Source organism: Lepus europaeus, unplaced genomic scaffold (assembly GCF_033115175.1).
Source record: "Lepus europaeus isolate LE1 unplaced genomic scaffold, mLepTim1.pri SCAFFOLD_3_1, whole genome shotgun sequence".
NCBI lineage: Eukaryota > Metazoa > Chordata > Mammalia > Lagomorpha > Leporidae > Lepus > Lepus europaeus.
This window is the reverse complement of record NW_026909276.1, coordinates 14,329,585-14,338,439: the sequence shown is the minus strand read 5'-3', so window position 1 is coordinate 14,338,439 and position 8,855 is coordinate 14,329,585.

The window sequence follows — 8,855 nt, the reverse complement described above, 5'->3', positions numbered from 1 at the left end:
AAATAAACTGAATATTTTTAATAGTAAAATATGTATCTTTAAATTTCTGTTTATAAAGACATATAGTAACAGTACTACAGAAGATTGGATTTAGTCCCTCCACCCACACAAAGATATATTAAGGCAAAGGCTCCAGGAAAGGCATGTCCATCCTGAATGTGGGCTGGAGATCGAGGTGAACACATCTGCTCCTCATGGAGTCAACAGAAGGGTTTCTCCCACACATTCACTTAGCCTCCTGAATCCCAAAGAAGACTGTTTCAGCCATGTTGATGAACAGACCTGTGTCCACCATGCCTGGGATCATTTTGATAGCCATGTTCACTTGTTATGTTTGTGTACACAAACTTCCAGTCCAGGATAAAGTTCCTATTATCTGTCACCATAGGACCTGCCTGTGGACAGCCATTCTTAGTTGAACCTCACCCCAAACTTCTAGGTCACTGCTAGCCTCACATTTATAAATTGTCGAGGTTTAAAGTTATTTTACAGCCATATGCAATTCTACAAATTACATGTCTGATAAGATTATTATATATAGCAATAAACATGTACTATTACAGAACAGTGATATAAACTTGTAGACAAATACATATGAAGGTGTTAAATCTCCCATCTAAGACTACAAAAGTTATCAGTCATTAATTTACATTAAAATATTATTTATGCACACAAAAATCAGAACATTTACAAGTAAAAATTTCTGTTTTATAATAATTTGAGAAATTTAGCACATCTACAACCACTGTCTAATCAAAATTTTATTTTCATTGACTCAATATTTGTTATTTACAGATTTAAAATAACATTTGATGGCAAAATGTTTATTCTGTGCAAAATAAATTGGTACAATACAGTTCTGGCTCAGAAGCTGACAGAAAAATCAATCAGATTGATGATAGAACAGCCTGGTAAGTGTTGTCAAAAAGATCTGCCCAGGGAATCACTGGTACAATGGAGAGAACAAAGGGGTCAATCCACTGAACTCTGGGCAAGGAATCCCTGGTTACATCCTAGCTCAAGGAAGTCACCAAACCATGTTTTAACTGAGTTCATCTGTACACATTGGAACAATGAAATATCGCTCATCATACAATGTCCTTGGGAAAAGCATTCATATCCGCTTCACACTCACTCTGCACCAGGTACTGTATTAAGGGTTCAGAGAAACAAAGCACATCCTATAGGGTTCCAGTGTGGTTTGAGGGTAAAAGGGCTGAGGATTGTTGGATGTATCATCACTTAGCACTGACCTCTCTATCAATACATAATTTCCAAAAAGGATCAAAGATTTTAAAAGTTCCTCAGCTGCATTTCAGAAGGTGAAACATCCAAAGTTTTGCTATCTTTTGTCATGGATGTTTGGAATGAGATCAGTGTGCATCAGAATTACCTGTGATGCTAAGAAGTGCACATGCACTGCCTCACCCAATGCTTACTGCTTTAGAAACCTCTAGGAGCCTGGCAGTTCTGAAGTAACTCCCTAGTCAAACTCTTTCACTTCAAAGACTGCTAACAAAAACTTGGATCATTCTTAACAGGAACACACACATTGCCATACCACTTGTATTTTTTTTTTTTTACCATAAAACAATAAGTGTCACAAACCTTTTTAAAGTTCTCATTAAAAAGACTTCTAATCAAAACACAAGAGCAACAACAAATGGCCCACAGCAGTGCTGACTTCAGCTGACACTATGCATAATCTGTGTGCATGCATACATGTGTATCTTCTTCCAGGGAAACAAGAGTTGGGCAAGCAAATAAAGGTTATGAATCCTTGACAATATTTTCAATATTAAACAACTAGTTTTTAAAAGAAAATCTGAACACTGTTACAAATGGGGTAAATTGATACAGCTGTTTGCCTGAACAGACATGTCCAAGGGGTTAGATCACAACCATGTTTTCACTTATTACACCTGTAACATGGGCACATTTCTCATCTGGGTCAGTTGCAGCACCTCAGTAAAATGGAAGTAACAGGACTTCATTCCCAGCTAGTATTGCATGAAAGAAATCAGAAACTTATAAGTAACACAAAAACATTATCTACTTAAAATCTAGTACAGGTGCAGTCTCAAACCCCCCTCATTCATATGTAAGTTTTACATTACATCTGGAAGAATTACTTAATATTAAAAACTTAATTCTTTTGAGTAAACAAGCACAATGGAGTGCTGTTTTTAAGGATTCATGATACAAATATTGTGTTACCTTAGGCACCTTGCATATAAATTAGGGAAAACAATCTTACCAGAAAATGATTTGACAGTAACATCAGTTGACTCTCTTCAGTCTCAGGATATATGGTTCACCCTGAAGTTACACAAATCTAGCTTTTTCCCCTACTCTGCAAGGTTAGAAAAAGCAGGAAGAGAAAACAGGTGTGTTTCAAGCATTTCCTATCAAACAGAAATAGTATAAGCTTATGGACAGGTTGGGTGGGGAAAGCTGATAAAAAGCTCCAATGGGAAGTGTTGAAGGAAAAAAAGTTAGTTCATCCATCTTGGAGTCAGTATTTGTTCCTAATGTGGAAGAAAATACAGAGGGGAAATAATCTATTGGTATAGATTCTGTGACATACAAAACATGAGGATGAAGGCAGGTGCGGCCTGCATGTCTAAGATCAAAACCTGCTGCACCTTTCCAGACAAGAGACAATCATAATGAAGAGGGCAGAGATGTATAAGGAATACCTGTAACACAATCTCGGGTCTTCGAAGACGAAATAAAAACCAGCAGCCAGGAAATGGGGCCAGCCCAGCATTGTGGTATAGTGGGTAAAGCCCCTGCAGTGCCAGCATTCCATATGGGCCCCAGTTCAAGACCCAGCTGCTCCACTTCTGATCCAGCTCTCTGCTATGGCCTGGGAAAGCATAGAAGATGGCCCAGGTCCTTGGGCTGCTGCACCCATATGGGAGACCTGGAAGAAGCTCCTGGCACCTGGCTTCATGTTGGTGAAGCTCAGGCTGTTTTGCCCAACTGGGGAGTGAATCAGCAGATGGAAGACCTCTCTCTCTCTCTCTCTCTCTCTCTCTCTCTCTCTGCCTCTCCTTCTCTCTGTGTGTAACTCTTTCAAACAATATAAATAAATCTTAAAAAAAAAAAAAAAACAACAACAACTCGGCATTCAGGAACTAACAAAAAGTCCCCATACCTACCCAGGACAGCAACCACTGCCGATCTCAGGCGTTCTGTTCTGTGGCAAGGCTGCACAAATCAGCACGCGGGCGAGGGTCCCCGCTTCTTTTCTCAAGGCTTCCTTAGCGCTTGAGAAATCCATGCGACGGGAGGCCCAGTAGAGGCTCCTGGCGCCCAGCAGTCCCTCCTCGCTGCCCTCGGCTCAGAGCTTGGATCACAGCCACAGTGTCTGCTAGGCTTTATGACGCTCCGAGGCCTCGGGTTGTGTCACTTCCAGCCCAGGCGTACCAGGGGCCACACCGTCCGAACCCCGGCCCACACTCAGGAGCCCAGATGGACCAAGTCACTCCCATGAGCCAATGGTGTGCTCACCCGACCTTGTCCGGGGTGACACTGAGCCGGGAAGAGGAACGTTGGCCTCTTCCCTGTTACAGGGGCAGCGATGGCACCAGGGTCAGAGATGCTGACAGTTAACACGCCTCCGTCCCTGTGACTACGGCGGCACTCCGGGGCCGCCCTCCTCTCCAGTATCTTCCCTGCACCTGCCTACTACAAGAGCGGGTCCTCGCTGCTTGCTGCTTCCCAGTCATGGACCCTGTCTGAAGGCCGCTTTGGCGCCAAGGAGAAGACAGTGGGCGAGCCTGACACGGAGCCCAGGTAGAGGCTGAACCCGCGCCTTTTTTTTGTGCTATGGGGGCGGCCATGGCAGTGCTGGGTGCTGCACAGTGGGCCGGGCCACTCTCCTCACCACCCGGAGCCTGGGGGAGTGAGGGGCGCCCTCACCGGCAGTGACTGTGTCCTCCTCAGATGCCACCATTCCCTATGCCAGCCCCTCTAGCATAGCCATTTTTTCTTCTCCGAGGAGACTGTTCGGCTGGGTCGGGCTCCCCTCCTGCTTCTCCACTTTCTCCTTTTGGGCCTCTCCATATTCGCTCTTTCAGTCGCTCCCCAGCTTCTTGCCCCACCAGTTCTTCCTGGCCCAACAGCCACATTGTCTGAAGGGGAGCTTGAAGATAAAGTGTTTGTAACTTCTAATTAGACGTCTTACAAAAAAAAAAAAATCACTGTAAGTTAAACCAATGATTATTTGTTGTCCTTGTCATTGGTAGCCTTTTTTAGATCATTAGCAAATGTATAATATTATATTATTGATTGTTTTCTATTAGTGTGCATTTTGAATGAACAATAATCGTTTAAACACATTTGACCCAGGTAGAGGGGATGGTTAAGGATAAATAACTTCTGGCACCTTCAATGATAACAAGAAGAGACATGAAATAAGCCTTCAGCACTCTCTGCTGGTGGGTCCTGGCCCCGCAGCCTGGGAGGAAGTGGGAATACAGACAAGATTTAGTTGCTCCTGTTTCACTCTCAGCTGTGGAGACAAAAGCATATCTGAGGTGTTTCACTCTCCTCACTTTTCTTCTTGTCACCGGTATATTTGCTCAAACCCTGCAGAAGGGACAAGATTTGTCTCCCAGGGACATGCTGCTGTATGGTTTAACCCTCAGTGACCTGGATCAACACCCAGAGACGCTGCCTGACTCAGGGAAAGATCGTGGCAGGCTATGCCAGTCACTTCATTGTGATCGCTGATTTCAGGAAAGATTCAGAGTGTCAGGGATTAGTGGCATAAGGGAATCCCCATCGAGGTCATCCCAGTAATTCCATGGTCTACTTTCTTACCTTAACTAGATTTGATCCTGTTTGGAATTTAAGGTCAAGAATATAGGGCATAGGCACGTAATGTGATTTATATGAGAATATGTTATTTTCAAATAAAAATTCTTATGATGTTAAAAACTTAAAAATATTTTTGTGGGGCTGTCGTTGTGACATAGTGGATAAAGCTACTACCTGAAATGCCAGAATCTCATATGGGCACGGGTTCATGTCCCAGCTATTATGCTTCCAATACAGCTCCCTGTTACTGACCTGGGAAAAGCAACAGAAGATGGCTGATTTGGCCATGACCCACCCATGTGGGAGACCTAGATGAAGCTCTTAGCTCTTGACTTCAGCCTGGCCTAGTGCTGGCCATAGTGTCTATCTAGGGAGTTAACCAGCAAATGGAAGAACTACCGCTTTGTCTTTCCCTCACTCTCTAACTTTCAAAACAAATAAATCTTTAAATATATATATATATATATGTGTGTGTGTGTGTATGTATGTGTGTGCTTATACATATATATATATATATATATATATATAGTAAGCCTCATTTTCATATCTAAAATGCAAATATCAGAACTTGGAATTATGGTTGAATTGTTTAAAACATTAATTTCTTCATCACAAGATCACTGTCTTTGTTTTACAAAGTCAGTAACTCTTCTTACTCTTTGGTCTCTTTTTTAACTACATGTTTGATCCTCACCAAAATGTAGCACACTGACATAATTCCAGATTGTTTGAGAAGTTTCTGTGTACTCTGCCCATTATGATAATTTTCTTCATCTTTACATCAGATTACCTTGGCATATACTAGCCTTTTGCTCTTTAGAACCAAAATTAAAGTTTCTGTTTAATCCCACACAATGTGCTCATGAGATTTTCTTCCTAATTACCTCTGGTTACTAAAGTCTAGGTGTCCACTTAATAGAGGAACGTTAGGAAGAAAGATCATTCCTAAGTGTTAGAATGAGCAGCACAACCACAACTCTAATGGGAAGTTAACAGTCATTGATGAAATTCCAGCAGAGTAATCTGATTTGGTTTCACATACTTTTTTCTTTTTTCCATTTTAACTAATTAATTTTTGTAGATTTTATTTATTTACTTAACAGGTAGAGTTACAGACAGTGAGAGGGAGAGACACAGAGAGAGGTCTTCCATCCACCGGTTAATTCAATGGCAGGAGCTGGGCTGATCAGAAGCCAGGAACCAGGAGCTTCTTCCTGGTCTCTCACACAGGTACAGGGGCGTAAGCACTTGGGCCATTTGCTGCTTTCCCAGGACATAGCAGAGAGCTGGATTGGAAGAGGAGCAACTGGGACTAGAACTGCCATCCATATGGGATGCCAGCACTACAGGTGGAGAATTAACCTACTGCACCACAGTGCCAGTCCCTTTTAATTTATTTTTAAGGTAAACAGAATTCATATAACAAATTTGGGCATGCAGGGATACTTCCTACCCATGCTGTCACCCTTCCTCCTCCTTCCTTATGCTATAATTTTCATAATCCATTTTCATAATCTATTACACTCATAAGATTAACCCTAAACTAAGTAAAGAATTCAACAAAGAGTAAGCAGGAAATAGCACTGTTCCTCAAAAGCAGAGACAAGGCTGTAAACAAATATTAAATATCAAAATGTCATTTTTGCTCATATAAAAACTTTTTGTGTATACTATTAGTTACCATAGATCAGGGAAATAATATGGTATTTGTCTTTCTGAGACTGGCATATATCACTAAATATAATGGTTTTCAGTTGCATCCATTTTATTGCAAAATACAGGATTTCTTTTTTCCAGCTGAATAGTATTCCATAGTGTGTGTGTGTATCACATTTCCTATATCCAGTCATTGGTTGATGGACATCTGTCTTCCACAACGTCTGTACTAGTTTACAACCCCAACAATAGTGGTTAGGGTACCCTTTTCCACACATCCTCATCAGCATTAATTTTTTTATTGATTTCTGTGTGGGGTGAGGTGCAACCTCATTTTGGTATTTATTTGCATTTTCCTGATGGCAAGTGATCCTGAGTATTTTTTCATGTGCTGACCATTTGAATTTCCTCATGTGAAAAACATCTGTTCAAGTTCTTTGCCTGTTTCTTAAGCATATAAATCTGATTTGAATTGCAGTTATTTTATTTTCTGTATGAAAACTTATCTTATAAGGAAATCAAATGCTCTGTAGACCTATTTACCTTACTTTTGTTGCAATTACTATTTCTGAGTTGCTGTAAATATATTCCAGGCAATATATGAGTGCAATAATAATGCAACATATGAAGTAATTTATCTTTTAAAAAACACAAGTTTCATGAAATTTTATAGCCCTGCAACTTTTGCTTTTTAATCTGTTGCCAAAAGACCTGTGTGTGTGTGTGTGGGGGGTGTGGATGGGTGGGGATATCTGCTTTCTCAGAGGTTTTTAAGAGCACAGCAAGTGAATATTAGAAAGTATATACTTGGGGCCGGTGCCATGGCTCACTAGGATAATCCTCTGCCTGCGGCACTGGCATTCCATATGGGTGCCAGGTTCTAGTACCGGTTGTTCCTCTTCCAGTCCAGCTCTCTGCTGTGGCCTGGGAAGGCAGTGGAGGATGGCCCAAGTGTGTAGGAGACCAGGAGGAAGCACCTGGATCCTGGCTTCAGATCAGTGTAGTTCCAGCTGTGGCAGCCATTTGAGGAGTGAACCAACGGAAGGAAGATCTTTTTCTCTAACTCTATCTGTTAAAAAAAAATATACACTTAATATAACCCTCAGTTTTTATTGCTCCTTTATATTTTCAGTATTTAAAGTTAGTGAGGTTATCTTGACTCTGGCGATTTTCAAGGTCTATTAAGGATCATTTTTCTATAGTTCAGTGTAACAAGTATTTGGTTTGGCCGGCGCCATGGCTCAATAGGCTAGTCCTCCACCTAGCGGTGCTGGCACACCAGGTTCTAGTCCCGGTCGGGGAGCCGGATTCTGTCCCGGTTGCCCCTCTTCCAGGCCAGCTCTCTGCTGTGGCCAGGGAGTGCAGTGGAGGATGGCCCAAGTACTTGGGCTCTGCACCCCATGGGAGACCAGGATGAGCACCTGGCTCCTGCCATCAGACCAGCGCAGCGCGCCGGCCGCGGTGGCCATTGGAGGGTGAACCAACGGCAAAAGGAAGGCCTTTCTCTCACTGTCTCTCTCTCTCTCACTGTCCACTCTGCCTGTCAAAAATAAAAAAAATAAATAAAATAAAAAAAAGTATTTGGTTTAAGAGCTCCAGCATTGTGGGTGACTCTTATACAGCAGCATTTTCCCAAGGTTTAAAAAAAATAGATTTTATAAAAGGGATTCTTTTTAATGTCTCAGTACATTATTTTTGTTACTAACAGAAACAAGTTATACTTTTTCCTCCCTAAAATTCACTCTGATGAAAGAAATAGTTATTTTAACTCCTAACAAATGCTGCATGCTCAAGTCTACAGGAATTATCAGTAGGCATTTTTTATTCTCAATCTGTTTTTTGTCTGTAAAACATGTCAATCAAGCTTTTTTTTTTTTTTTGACAGGCAGAGTGGACAGTGAGAGAGAGAGATAGAGAGAAAGGTCTTCCTTTTCCATTGGTTCACCCCCCAATGGCCGCTGTAGTTCAAAGCACTGCACTGATCCGAAGCCAGGAGCCAGGTGCTTCTCCTGGTCTCCCATGCGGGTGCAGGGCCCAAGCACTTGGGCCATCATCCACTGCACTCCCGGGCCACAGCAGAGAGCTGGACTAGAAGAAGAGCAACCGGGACAGAGTCCGGTACCCCATCCAGGACTAGAATCTGGGGTGCCGGTGCCACAGGGGGAAGATTAGCATTGTGAGCCATGGTGCCGGCCCTTTTTTTTCTTTTTAAGAAATATTTTAAAATTTATTTGACAGGTAGAATTATAGACAGTGAGAGAGACAGAGAGAAAAGTCTTCCTTCCATTGGTTCACTCCCTAAATGGTTGCCACAGCTGGTGGGCTGCAGCAATCTGAAACCAGGAGCCAGGTGCTTCCTCCTGGTCTCCTAA